General features: G+C 32.6%; 1 pseudogene; it reads right to left on the bottom strand.

Moving 5' to 3' along the window:
• Nucleotides 1–13,684, bottom strand: part of LOC100927790 — a 186,723-nt pseudogene extending 173,039 nt beyond the window's left edge.
• Nucleotides 13,685–14,442: the final 758 nt, after the last annotated feature.

Genomic DNA, 14,442 nt, shown 5'->3' with positions numbered 1-14,442 from the left:
CTTTTCATAAAAAGGCCCTATCAGCATCATGTTGTATATGTTCCAACAAAGAAAATGTTAATTACTTTTCGGCAGACTGATGATTCCTATCTGGATTTATAGAACATAAATTATGTTGTCAGTAAACCTTTTAAAGGTTCATTCTAGCTATATATCCAATATATCAAAATCTTTATTTTATTACTTTTGTTTTACAATGTTTTTTTGCTGGATCTTATCCAACATGTGAAACAATATTATTACATGATACTACCTTTTTTAACTACAAAAAAGCCCTTAATTATCTAGTATTGTTACTTATTAGGCCTGTTAAACTTCATAAATACGGCTTCAGGACAATGGATATTAACATTTTTTCTTATACTTGAGACATATGAATAGCCAACAATCCCATGCTACATAAAGTATTTCTAAAAATTCCATTTAAAGGTTTAAGCCATCAAAACAAACATATTTATTCCCTTATGAGTAGTGAAGCCACTTCCATTATTGACTTGGAGTTGATGAAAACTAAAATTCATTTCAGCACCAACTCATAATAAGCAAAACACACTTCCAATCCACTCTCTAATTAGGTAGATACCATACATTTTATCCAGGCTTCAATATGTTGATTTTCTCTCCTGTCTTTTATTTCTATTATGTCTTCAGATATTTTTTAATGGTTAAATGAGTGCTGAAATAAAAAAAAAAAGAAAATGTGACTTCTTTTCTTAGCCTTTCTATTGACAGTTCAAAAGGAAATCATTAAAACTTGACATCTCAATTTCATTTAGTCTCAGTAATTCAGTTTAGGTAATCTGGAAAACTTACTGGATGGAAATTCAAACATTTGGTTTGTGTTAGTTAAGATGTCAGTTTTCATTTAAGGAAGTCTCCAACACATGCACTTCAGATATATTAGGCTAATTAATGTCGCAACACAACATTTTGTTTCTCACTTCTATGTCTTCCTTTTTCTAGTTCTCTTTGAGATTCAACTAAGGTGCCATCTTTTTAAGAAGCCTTTTCTATTCCCCCATGTTTTAGTATTTTATCTTTTTCCAACTCCAAATTATTATGTATGTTGGTAGATGTATGTACAAGATGTTCCATTCTAGTTGGTAGGTGTACAAATCATGTTGCTTATAGACAAAGCCACCAACAACATAACTCATTTCCCATATTTGTGCATTTTGTAGAGCAGCAAACTACAATTCAATTAATTAATTAATTAATTTAATATGAAATTACATATTGTAAGTCATTCTGTGGTATTGTCTTCAGGTCAGCAATCCATGGATTATGTCAGAAAGTAGAAAGGGAACATGTATGACTCATTCTAAACAAGTCAATATATCTCAGTGTTCATTTGATAGTTTTCTGACTATATACATACTCACTACATGGATTCTGATCAGTTCCACCTACATACACCCAAAAAGAAAAAAAATACTTCTACAAATCTTTAGGGAAAGAAACTACACTATTCTCAAAATTTCTCAAAATAACAAATCTTCTCACATTTGCTATGTTCTTTCATTGCCTATCCTGGCAATCTCTCCTCCTCATGCAAAACTGTGATTGGCACTTACCTGCTATTTCATTTTAAAAGGGAATTCACTAATGAAGCAATTCCCTCTTCCAGGGCAGAATGATGACTACTTTGTGACATATAGTCTTAGAAATTATTTAGAATTCTAAAAGTTATGTGACTTCCCTATGATAAAACACACACAATTTGTCAGAAATGAGACTTGAACACATATCTTCCTGAATAGCTAGATTCCTAACCAACTATAAACCTTTTTTTTTATTTTGACTTTCAAATGTTCCCAATAGGATGAGCTGAAGAATTTTGGTCCAGCTCCTCATTAAATGTCCACCAATGAGGATTGATTTTCAATTGTCAGGGGAAATACCATTCAAAAGGGATTTTAGGTGGGTTGCTTGGGCTATTTGGTTACCAAGAAAACCTCAAAATAATCAATTTGTTAATTGCTAGCTATTCTAATTAATAAATTCATTATTAATTATCCAGAAACTCTGTCCTTTGGGGTTTTCATTCATCACATCACAAACAATATACACTATGATCATATGTGATTTTTACCAGGGAAGGGACAGCTAGATGCCTTTCCTTTTTTTTCCCTTTCCTTTTTTTTGTAAAGCTTTTTATTTTCAAAACATATGCATGGATAATTTGACAACATTGACTGTTGCATAGTCTTCTGTTTCAAAATATCTCCTCCTTCCCACCATCACCTTCCCTTGATGACAGACAATCCAATATATATTAAACATGTTAAAATATGTTAAATCCAATATGTATAAACATATTTATGCAATTCTCTTGCAGCATAATAAAAATCAGATAACAAAGAGAAAGTAAATGAATAAGAAATCAAAATGCAAGCAAACGACAAAAAGTGAGAATGGTGTGATCCACATTCTGTTCTGACAGTCCTCTCTCGAGGTGCAGATGATTCTCTTCATCATAAGATCATTGGCACTGGCATTAATCATCTCATTGTTGGAAAGAATCACATTCATCAGAATTGATCATTGTATAATATTGATGTTGCCATGTACAATGATCTGGTTCTGTTCATTTTGCTCAGCCTCAGTTCATATAAGTCTCTCCAAGCCTTTCTAAAATCATCCTCCTGATCATTTTATATAGAACAATAATATTCCATAACATTCATATACTATAACTTATTCAGCCATTCTCCAACTTGGAAACTCCAAGTTTCCAGTTTCTTGCCACTATAAAAAGGGCTGCCACAAACATTTTTACACATGTGGGTCCTTTTCATTTCCTTAAGATCTCTTTTGGATATAGATCCAATAGAAATACTACTTGGTCAAAAGGTATGCACAGTTTTATAATTTTTTGAACATAGTTCCAAATTGCTCTTCAGAATGTCTGGATCTACTCACAATTCCATCAACAATGTAGTAGTGTCCCACTTTTCCCACATCCCCTCCAATATTCATTTTTGTCTTTTCCTGTCATCTTAGCCAATCTAACAGGTGTGTAGCGGTATCTCAGAGTTGTGTTAATTTGCATTTCTCTGATCAATATTGATTTAGAGTACTTTCTCATATAATTAGAAAGGTTTTTAATTCTTCATTAGAAAATTGTCTGTTCATATTCTTTGACCATTTATCAATTGGAGAATGGCTTGAATTTTTATAAATTTGAGTCAATTCTCTATGTATTTTAGAAATTAGGCCTTTCTCAGAACACTTAAATGTAAATCTGATTGTACAATGTATTGCTTCCCTTCTGAACTTGTTGGCATTACTTTTATTTCTACAAAAACTTTTTTTAACTTAATATAATCAAAATTATTCTATCTGGTGCTTAATTATGAGTGCCAGTTATTTTTTGGACACAAATTCCTTCCTTGTCCACAGATCTGAGAGGTAAATTATCTTATGTTGTTCTAATATGCTTATAACATCACTCTTTATGTCTAAATCATGAACCCATTTAGATCTTATTTTGGTATGTGGTGTTAGGTGTGTATCAGTGCCTAGTTTCTTCCATACTCATTTTCAATTTTCCCAGCAGTTTTTGTCAAAAAGTGATTTCTTATCCCAAAAGCTGAGGTCTTTGGGTTTGTCAAACACTAGATTGATGTAGTTATTGACTATTTTGTCCTGTGATCCTAACCTATTCCACTGATCAACTTCTCTATTTCTTAGCTAGTACCAAAACCATTTGGTTTTGATGACCAATGCTTTATAATATAATTTTAGATCTGGCAAAGCTATGTTACATTAATTAGCATTTTTTCATTAATTCCCTTGAAACTTGAACTTCTGTTCTTCTAGATGAACTTTATTACTACTTTTCCTATACCTATAAAGTAATTTCTTGGGAATTTGATTGGTATGGCACTAAATAAGTACATTAATTTAGGAAATATTGTCATTTTTATTATATTCGCTCAGCCTATTCATGAGCACTTCATATTTTTCCAATTGATTAGATCTGACTTTATTTATGTGGAAAGTGTTTTGTAGTTGTGTTCATATAGTTCCTGACTTATCCTTGGCAGATAGATTCCCAAATATTTTATACTATCGACAATTATTTTGAATGGGATTTCTTTTTGTAAGTCTTTGCTGCTGAACTTTCTTGGTAATATATAAAATGTTGATGACTTCTGTGGATTTAATTTTTATCTTACAATTTTGCTAAAGTTGTAAATTGTCTCTAGTAGATTTTTAGTTCATTCTCTAGGGTTGTCTAAGTATACCATTATATCATCTGCAAAAAGTAATAATTTGCTTTCCTCATGATTTACCCTAATTCATTTAATCTCTCTTTCTTCTCTTAATGCCAAAGCTAACATTTCTAATATAATATTGAATAGTAAATGTGTTAGTGGGCAGCCTTGTTTCACTCCTAATCTTACTGGAAGTGGCTCTAGTTTGTCCCCATTACATATGATGCTTGATGATGGTTTTAAATAGATGCTGCTGATCATTTTAAGAAAAAATCCATCTATTCCTATAGTCTGTAGTATTTTTAATAGGAATGAGTGTTGGATTTTATCAAACGCTTTTCCTGCATCTATTGAGATAATCATATGGTTTTTGTTAGTTTGGTTATTGATATTGTTGATTATTCTAATAGTTTTCCTAATATTGAACCAGCCCTGTATTTCTGGTATAATTTCTACTTGGTCATAGTACATTATCCTGGGGATGACTTTCTGCAATATCACTAGTAATATTTTATTTAAGATTTTTGTATCAATATTCATTAGGGAAATTGGTTTATAATTTTCTTTCACTATTTTCACCCTACCTGGTTTACCTATCAGTACCATATCTGTGTCAAAAAAGGAGTTTAGTAAGACTCCTTCTTTTCCTATTTTTTCAAATAATTTATATAGTATTAGAATTAATTGTTCTTTGAATATTTGGTAGAATTTATATGTAAATCCTTCTCGTGCTGGGGATTTTTTCTTAGGGAGTTGATTAAAAATTGTTCTGTTTCTTTTTCTAAAATGGAACTACTGAAATAATTTATTTTCTTTTCTGTTAATTTAGGCTATGATATTTTTGTAGATATTGTTCCATTTCACTTAGATTATCAGATTAATTGACATATTGTTGAGCAAAATAACTCCCAGTTATTCTAATTTCTTCTTTATTGATGGAAAGTTCTCCCTTTTTATTTATAAGACAATTTGATTTTCTTTTTTTTCTTTTTTAATCACATTAACTAAATGTTTATCTATTTTGTTGTTTTTTTCATAAAACCAACTCTTAGTTTTATTTATTAATTCAATAGTTTTCTTAATTTCAATTTTATTAATCTCCCCTTTTATTTTCAGAATTTCAAATTTGGTATTTAATTGAGGGTTTTTGATATCTTCTTTTTCTAGCTTTTTTTGTTGTAAGCCCAATTTATTGATCTTCTCTTTCTCTATTTTTGGCAAGTAAGCATCTAGAGATATAAAATTTCTCCTTATAACCACATTGGATGCATCGCACAAATTTTGATATATTATCTCATTATTATCATCCATCAATCTTGGATGAAATTATTGATTGTGCCTATAATTCACTATTTTACCCATTCATTGTTTAGAATTAGACTATTTAATTTTCAATTAACTTTTGGTATATTTTCTCCTGGCCTTATATTGCATGTGATTTTTATTGCATCATGATCTGAAAAAAAAATACATTTACTATTCCTGCCTTCCTGCATTTGATTTTGAGGTTTTTAAGATCTAATATATAGTGAATTTTTGTATAAGTTCCATGAACTGCTGAGAAAAAAGCAAACTCCTTTCTGTCTCCATTCAATTTTCTCCAAAGATCTATCATACCTAAATTTTCTAACATTTTGTTTACCTCATTAACTTCTTTCTTATTTATTTTGTGATTTGATTTATCTAGTTCTAAGAGAGCAAGTTTGAGGTCCCTCACTAGTATTGTTTTGCACTCTATTTCTTCTTGCATCTCTTTTAACTTCTCTAGAAATCTGCATGCTATACCACTTGGTGCATATATGTTAATATTGATATTGCTTCATTATCTATGGTACCTTTTAGTAAAATATAGTTTTCTTCCTTATCTCTTTTAATTAAATCTATTTTTGCTTTTATTTGATCTGAGATCAGGATTGCTACACTTGTTTTTTTTTTTTTTAACTTCACCTGAAGCATAATAGGCTCTGATCCAGCCTTTTACCTTCACTCTGTATATGTCACTATTTTAAATGTATTTCTTGCAAACAACATATTGTAGGATTCTGGCTTTTAATCCAGTCTGCTATCCACTTCCATTTTATGGGAGAGTTCATCCCATTCACATTCACAATTAAAATAACTAATTTTGTATTTCCTGCCATCTTCTTTACCATAAGTTATGTTTTTGTTCTTCCTTTCCCCTTTCCCTCCTCCACAGTATTTTGCTTTTGATGACCAACTCCTTCAAGCCGTCTTGCCCCTTTACAGCCCCTCTCTCTTTTTTACATTTTTCCTCTAATACTTCTGTTTTTCCATCTATTAGTCTTTTGTTTTCTTTTCCCCTTTCACCTCCCACTTCCCAAAAGGTAAGAGAAGTTTCCCAGTGAATCCAAATTTGTCTCATATTTTTCATTGAGCCAAATCTGATGAGAGTAAGATTCACACAAAGCTACCCCACTCCCCTCTTTCCCTCAATTATAATAGGCTTTCTTTGCCTCTTTGTGATATGTATTTTTTCTTATTTTAACTCCTTTTTCTTCTTTTTCCAGTATAATCCCCTTTCCTTCTCTAATTTATTTTTCATATTATCATAATAAAACCACATTATACCCACATTCTCTAAGTATACCTATAAGAGAAATATAGTTCTCAAGAGATTTCCTTTTTATTTTTTATGCTTCTCTTGAATTCTATGTTTAGAGATCAAATTTTTGTTCATTTCTGGTCTTTTCATTACAAATAGGTAAAATTCACCTATATCATTGGATATTTATCTTCTTCCCTAAAAGATAATAGCTCATTTTAGCTGGATAGCTTATTCTTGACTGTAATCCAGGATTGCCTTTTAGAATATCAGATTCTAGGCCCTTTTATCCTTTAAAGTGGAAGCTGCTAGGTCCTGAGTAATCCTAATTGTAGCTCTTTGGTATTTAAATTGTTTCTTTCTGGCTGATTGCAATATCTTTTCCTTGGTGCAATAGTTCTGAAATTTGTTCATGATATTCCTTGGGGATTTAATTTTAGGGGTCTCTTTCAGGAGGTGATCTGTGCATTCTTTCAATGGTTATTTTATTTTCTGATTCTAAAATATCAGAGCAGTTTTCCTTTATGATTTCCTGTAAGAAAATGTGTAGGTTCTTTTTTTTCCACTTTAGATCTATTTTCCAGATCAGTTGTTTTTCCTAGGTGTTATTTCATATTTTCTTCTATTTTTTTCTTTTTGTTGTTGTTGTTTTTGCTTGACTGATTTTTGAAGTCTCATTGAGTCATTCACTTCCATTTGTTCAATTCTAATTTGTAGTGTATTATTTTCTTCAGGTACCTTTTTTAGCTCCTTTTGTAATTGGCTAATTGGATTGTTTTGTTCATTGCATTTTTTTCCACTTCACAAATTTTGTTTTTCAGTGTCTTTCTCATATCTATTTTGTAGAGCATTATATGCTTTTTTCATTCCTTCTTGCAATGATCTCCTTTCCTTTCCCCATTTTTCTTCTAATTCTCATTTAATATTCTTTATTCATTCTTCCACAAAAGCCTTGTGAAATAGGGACTAGCTCATCTCTCATTGGGGCTTCATGTTGAGTTGCTTTGCCATTAGGAAACTCAGGATTTGAAGTCTGTTCTTCTCTCTCTCCATACAAGCTGTAAATAGTGAGAGTTCTTTTTGGTTTTTTACTCATTTTTTTTTAAACTAGAGGTCTGCTCAATGCAAAGGAGCTACAACTGCTTTAGTTTGCCCTGGGGCATTTCTGCTGATTTATTTCTGGTACTAGGTAATCCCAGCTAGGTCCCTCATTCTTCTGGGGCACAATGGTTCACAATTTGCCTTTTCCAAAATGAATATCTGCCAAAACATCTGCTTGCAATCAAGTCTAAGTAGTCTAAGAGACTCACAGAAGATCCCCAGGTACATAGAAGCTTCAATGCTCACTCCCTGCCCCAGCTCCTTGTCCCAGTCGCCATGTGCTGCAGTCTGGACTCGGCAGGTTTAAAACAAACCTGTTTTGAAATTCTTCCAAGATATCTTGTTTTGGGAATGTGTTGTACTCCAAATATTTGTAGATTCTTTGACTCCAAAACCAGTTTAGAAGCTTAATCTAATGTTGGTTTGAGAGAAGATCAGAAGAGGTCACAGAAAGTCATGTCTTCTCTTCACCATCTTGCCTTTCTATTAGATGCCCCTACTAGATGCCTTTCCAAAAAGGTTCGTGTAAAGTAAGGGTGTCCATTATCATCATTATTATTCAATATTGTACTAGATGGGTTAATTATAACAATAATGCAAGAAAAAGAAATTAAAAGAATAAGTTTATGCAAGGAAGAAACAAAACTATCACTTTTATCAATGATATGATAGCATATTTAGAGAACCCTATATTCAACTAAAAAACCAGTAGAAACATTAACAATTTCACAAAGTTGCAAGATATAAAATAAATCTACGCAAATCATTTCTATATATTACCACTTAAATGAAAACTTCATTAAATTATATAACAGCCACAAATATTAAAAAAAAAAACTTAAAATATTAAATTCAGACCCAACCAAGAGTTTAAAACAGTGATCGTAGTAAGAATAATATTTCCAAAATATCCTTGCCACCTCAGGTAATTAGTTAAATGGGAGTAATTTCTTGTTTGTTATGTTAGCATTGTTTCCTTGGTTAACTGGGAAATAAAACTTAGTTAAGTTGGTCTTTTTGATGAAATTCCCAGTAGATCCCTTTAAGTCTAAACCATAGTAAACTTGCATTTACTAGATTTTTACATTGACTAAGTAGCAGCAGCCACATTTATTGACTTGCAAGCAGGCATTGCTGTCAGTGTTCTTGTCATTTATATAACACTTATAAATAAAATGTATTACATACTCAGAATTCCAATTGAATGAAAAGTATAAGCTTAAATCTGTTTGTGTTTGTGTGAATCAGGGTGAAAAGGAATGATATCTAGAACAAGTCGCAAATGCCCATCAATATTTAGAGTCAACTAGTAGTGCAGTGATTAGAGTGCTTTCTGAATCAAGAAGACCTGAGTTCAAATCTAGCCTCAGAAATTCACCAAGTGTGTGACTCTGGGCAAGTCACTTAAGCTCTGTGTGCTTCAGTATCTCAGCTGTAAAGTGGGGATACTTATAATAGTTCTTATTTTGTGAGGTTGTTATAAAGATTAGGTGAGACAGTATTTAATCAATAAAAGGTACTTAACACAGTATCTGGCATGTGGTAAAGGATTATATAAACACTTATTTCCCTCCCCTGAGAGAAGCTAACAAAATAATGTGTGAAGTCTAAAGAATGACAAGTCAATATATATTGAGTGAGGGGAAAAGATTCTGGGAAGAACTGTGGAGAAGGTGACACTTGAAATGTCTTTCAAAGAATGATGATTAGGAATTTAGTGTAGCTAGGTTAGGAAGACAGTGTATTCTAAGGATAGGGAACATTATTAGAAAAAGCAAGTTTAGGAAATTTAAAGAGAAAAGCTAGTAGTTAATTTGGCCTAACACACAGAATACATGGGGATAAATACAAAGATATGGAAAAGTATTTCAATACAAGGAGAAATGAACTTTAAATGGTAGGTGATATGGAACTATTGAAATGTGTTAAAGAGAGGAATAACATTAGCAAGTGAATGTACAGGGAAGTACAATCTAGTTGCAAAACCAAGGATGATGGGAAGGAAAAAAAAAAAGAAGAGATATTGAGATTATTTTAATACTCCAAGAAGGTAACTCTATTACTTGATAATGGCGTAATCCTTGAAAAAGTGCTTTTTTTCCTGAGTCTTGGTTTTCCTTTCTATCTCTTTATTTCTCTTTCTCTCTCTATCTCTCTTATCTATGTGTATCTAGGTCAGTGTATATATTTGTACAAAACACTAATAAAGTTGTAATAAGGTAAAGATCTTCTAAACCTTGAAGTATTTATTCATACATGTTAACATTATTGCTTATTGCTTAACACATACTAGGATAATAATAATATAAATAAGTATGAGGATGAGGTGTTTTAGGTGGAACAAGTAACAAGGTTTTGTAACCTTCAACTAAGGTTCTAATTGAACATGAAAACTGAGGAAGAAAGAAGCATCAAAGATATAGTTACATTTAATTTCATATGGTAGCAGATGATTTAGATAGAAACATGCTACAGGTGAGTGAAGATGTGGTTCGAGATCTTTGGGGAAAATGTTATGATTGGCTATCTGGGGATTATCCCTATTTATTCTTATAGACATTATAAATTATAAATTTATTTTTGATATCAAACTATAGGTGCATAAATTTATTAATGACAAAGATTACAAAACAAGTGTCATAATTTGAAAGGAACACAGTGATGAAAGAGAGTGTGAACATGTGTAGAGAAAAATTGTATGTCACTTTATAAATTTAAATGGGTAAGAAAAGCAGGGCCACATGTGGGCAAAATTGAAGAGATGTTGATAATTACTTTAAGTAACCTCCTACTTCATTATATTCTTAGCTAAGTTTTTATAACACCTCTTTAAGTTCCTGTTCCTTTGGTGATGCTTTTTAGCTACCTTGTCAGCATTCAGTCTTAGCAGTTCTTCTCTTATTGCAGTTTTTCCAGTAGCCAAAAATCACACTTTCATCCTTCATATTATTGCATCAAAATGCTCATTTAATCTAGCAAATCTCTACAAGGTATTTTAAAAGCACATCTAATTAAACTATCTATTGAATGATGAAATTTTTGGCACTATCTTCTCTTTGTTCCTGCACTCTCAGGTATGCTGTTAGAATCTAAGCTCTCTGATAAGCAAGAACTTTCTTCATTATCACCAGTTGTAGTACTTTGTGCATGGCAAGCACATTCATTCATTTAAATTATCAGAAACCTATTAAATCTGTGCTACTAATATCAATATGACAATTTGAAGAAGCTGAGCTATTCATATTGATAAAACATCAAAGTCTACTCTTGGGTATACATCCTAGGTTGTGAATATCATTAACAATGCCATAGAATTTGTCACTATAAATAATGAAGAAAGGAATGATATTTATGAACATCAAAATTGCAAAAGCAACATGAAAACACAAGTCAACATAAGCATATCTGGGGTGACATACTAGTCAGAACTAGTATGTCGGAACATCAGAATGTTCCTTATGTTACCAATGGAAAAATTGTGTACTTTCTCTTAAATCCAGTATTCTTTTTTATTGAAGTTTTTTTTTTCAAAACACATGCAAGAAAAAAATTTTCAACATTGATATTTGCAAAAACTTGTGTTCCAATTTTCTCCCCTTCCTCCCACCTCCTCAGCTAGATGGCATGTAATTCAATATATTTTAATCATAGTAAAAATATGTTAAATCCAAAATAGGTATATGTATTTATATAATTATCTTGCTGAACAAGAAAAATCAGATCAAAAAATGAGAAGAAAATAAAATTCAAGCAAACCATAACAAAAAAGTATGTTGTAATCCACACTCAGTTCCCAGAGTCCTATCTCAGGGTGTGGATGACTCTCTTCATCACAAGATCATCAGAATTGACCTCGATCATTGTTGGAAAGATCACATCTGCCAGAATTCATTATTGTATAATATTGATGTTGTCAAGTACAATGATCTACTGGTTCTGCTCATTTCACTTAATATCAGTTCATATAAATCTCTTCAGACATCTCTGAAATCATACTTCAGATCATTTCTTATAGAACAATAATATTCCATAACATTCATATACCACAGCTTATTCAGCCATTCTCCAATTGATGGGCATCCATTCAGTTTCTTGTTTCTTATCACTACAAAAAAGGCTGCCACAAACATTTTGGCACATGTGGGTCCCTTTCCCTCCTTTAAGATATCTTTGGGATATAGGCCCAATAGAAATACTGCTGGGTCAAAGTGTTAAGGGACAGGTCAATTCTCTGAGAGCCTCCACAGCTGTGAAGCATAACATCAGAAGGGGTTGTAAGGCAGCCTTTGCTGACACAGGTGTTGCGGACTGGGAAACAAAATAAATTGGAGGCAGAGGGAAGAGGAGAGAGGTCAGACTATGCAGCGGCCTCTCAGTCAGAGAGGTCAGAGAATAGCAACTGCCTCTCAGTCTCCTTGTATCATCCTCTCACAAGAGAGGAGCCATTCTGGGTTGGACCTCCAGCAGCAACTATCAGGTGGCTCCCATGTATTCCAGCAGCTCTCCCATGTATTCCAACATCAAAGCATATGCACACTTTGATAACCCTTTGGGCATAGTTCTAGATTGCTCTACAGAATACTTGGATCTGTTCACAATTCCACCAACAATGTATGTATCCCAGTTTTCCCATATCCCCTCCAATGTTCATCATTATATTTTCTTGTCATCTTAACCAATCTGAGAGGTATGTAGTGATATCTCAAAGTTTTCTTAATTTGTATTTCTCTGCTCAATAGTGATTTCAAAAGCCTTTTCATATGACTAGAAATGGTTTCAATTTCTTCATCTGAATACTGTCTGTTCATATCATAGGGTTCAAGGTTGGAGGCACCACTGAATGGAACATAATAACAATAGATCCAAAGCTGAATCAGAGTCTAAGGGTGGCTTTAAATAAGACATGGCTGCAGTTGTGATGAAAATCATGAGAACAATGAGATGGGGCAAAGAAGTAGAAAAAGCTTTTGGACAACCTTCTATAGTGGAAATCTTCAATACAGTCAAGAGGATGTGACCATAAGAAATGGCTATGGAGATAACACAGAAAACCCCTAAACAAATCCCAATAACCCCACTCACATCAACTGCAATGTGTTTCTCAGCACAAGAGATCCTTAGTAAGAAAGGAATATCACAGAAGAACTGAGGGATCTCCTTGGAGCCACAAAATGGTAAAGAAAATGTGCTGCTAAAATACATGGTGCCCAAAATTCCTCCAGTGATCCAAGAAAGAGTTTCTATTTTCACACAAAATCCTTTGTTCATTATGGTTTCATAGTTCAAAGGTTGTCAGATGGCCACATAGCAGTCATAAGACATCACTATTGTGAGGAGAAAAATTTCTGATCCTACAAATAAAATTACTAAAAAATAAATCTGTAACACACACCCAAAGAAAGAGATGGAACAACTTCTGCTTAGGACATTTTCAATAGCCTTAGGGACAGTGACAGAAATAAAGTAAAGATCTAAACAGGACAGATTCTTCAGGAAGAAGTCCATGGGGGTGTTGAGGTGGGCATCTACAGTGATGAGTATGAAGATGAGCAGGTTCCCTATCAGAGCCATCAGATAAATTAACAAGAAGAATATGGCATGTAAGAGCTGTAGTTCCCAGGTGTTAGAAAAAACCCATGAGGAAGTTTTTTCTCAAATTTGTCCTGTCAAGCTCTGCTCCTAATGTATTTGTTCACATAACACATAAGATAAGTGCAGCCCTAAACATAATTTTCTGCCTGTTGAAATCTTACCCACCATCTAAAAACCTTTCTACAACTTTCAAAATGCCCCAAACCATTCCTGATCTTGCCTATCAAGAGTGAAATTTCTTTCACACATCTCTCTGAGCAGTTTCTCCTCCTATGCATTTTTCCTTCTCAATTTTGCATTGTAATTATTTTTAAAAATTTCTTAGCTCTTTTGAAGAATAAAAGCTTCTTGATTCCCATAACTGGAGATCATTCATATTTTTTTAAACTATCTGGATTCTAAAACCAGGTTTTCACAGGGCCAAGAACTGCTGAGTGTTTGGTCAAGTATATTTTTGATCTATTCTTTATAGCACCTTTGTCCTATGCCTGATGTCTTCCTTAAAGAGATGTATCAAAAATCTATGTTTTGGGATGTAACTTGTCAGAGTATAAAGAGAGATGGATATTTGAACTGAGGAAAATTGAATCAGAATTTAGGAGGATGGAATTATCCCAACGTGCTACCTTCTGCTACCCACAATAAATTTTACCATTCTTGGAATTAGTTCTCTATTGAAGAATGGCTTGTCTGTCAGTCTGACTCTTCAGTTCATAGTGGCAAAACCTGTGACCAAGGAAGAGCATGAAATTATGTGAAATAGATGATTATGAAATACATACAACTGGATTTCTTTGCAGAACAATTCTAGCTTGTTAAGCTAATCATGATTTATAAAATGTCATACTGGATTCTCAGATTGGGGAGTAAATATCATTTGAAATTGCTAGAGAATTTACATCATTATCAATATTGAAGAATATGAAGACAATCATCTTTTTTATGAGCCACAAACTCAGATTTGCC

This window comes from Sarcophilus harrisii, chromosome 4 (genome assembly GCF_902635505.1).
Source record: "Sarcophilus harrisii chromosome 4, mSarHar1.11, whole genome shotgun sequence".
NCBI classification, from domain to species: Eukaryota; Metazoa; Chordata; class Mammalia; order Dasyuromorphia; family Dasyuridae; genus Sarcophilus; species Sarcophilus harrisii.
The sequence above is the reverse complement of the archived record's forward strand: the minus strand, read 5'-3'. Positions and strand labels throughout refer to the sequence as shown.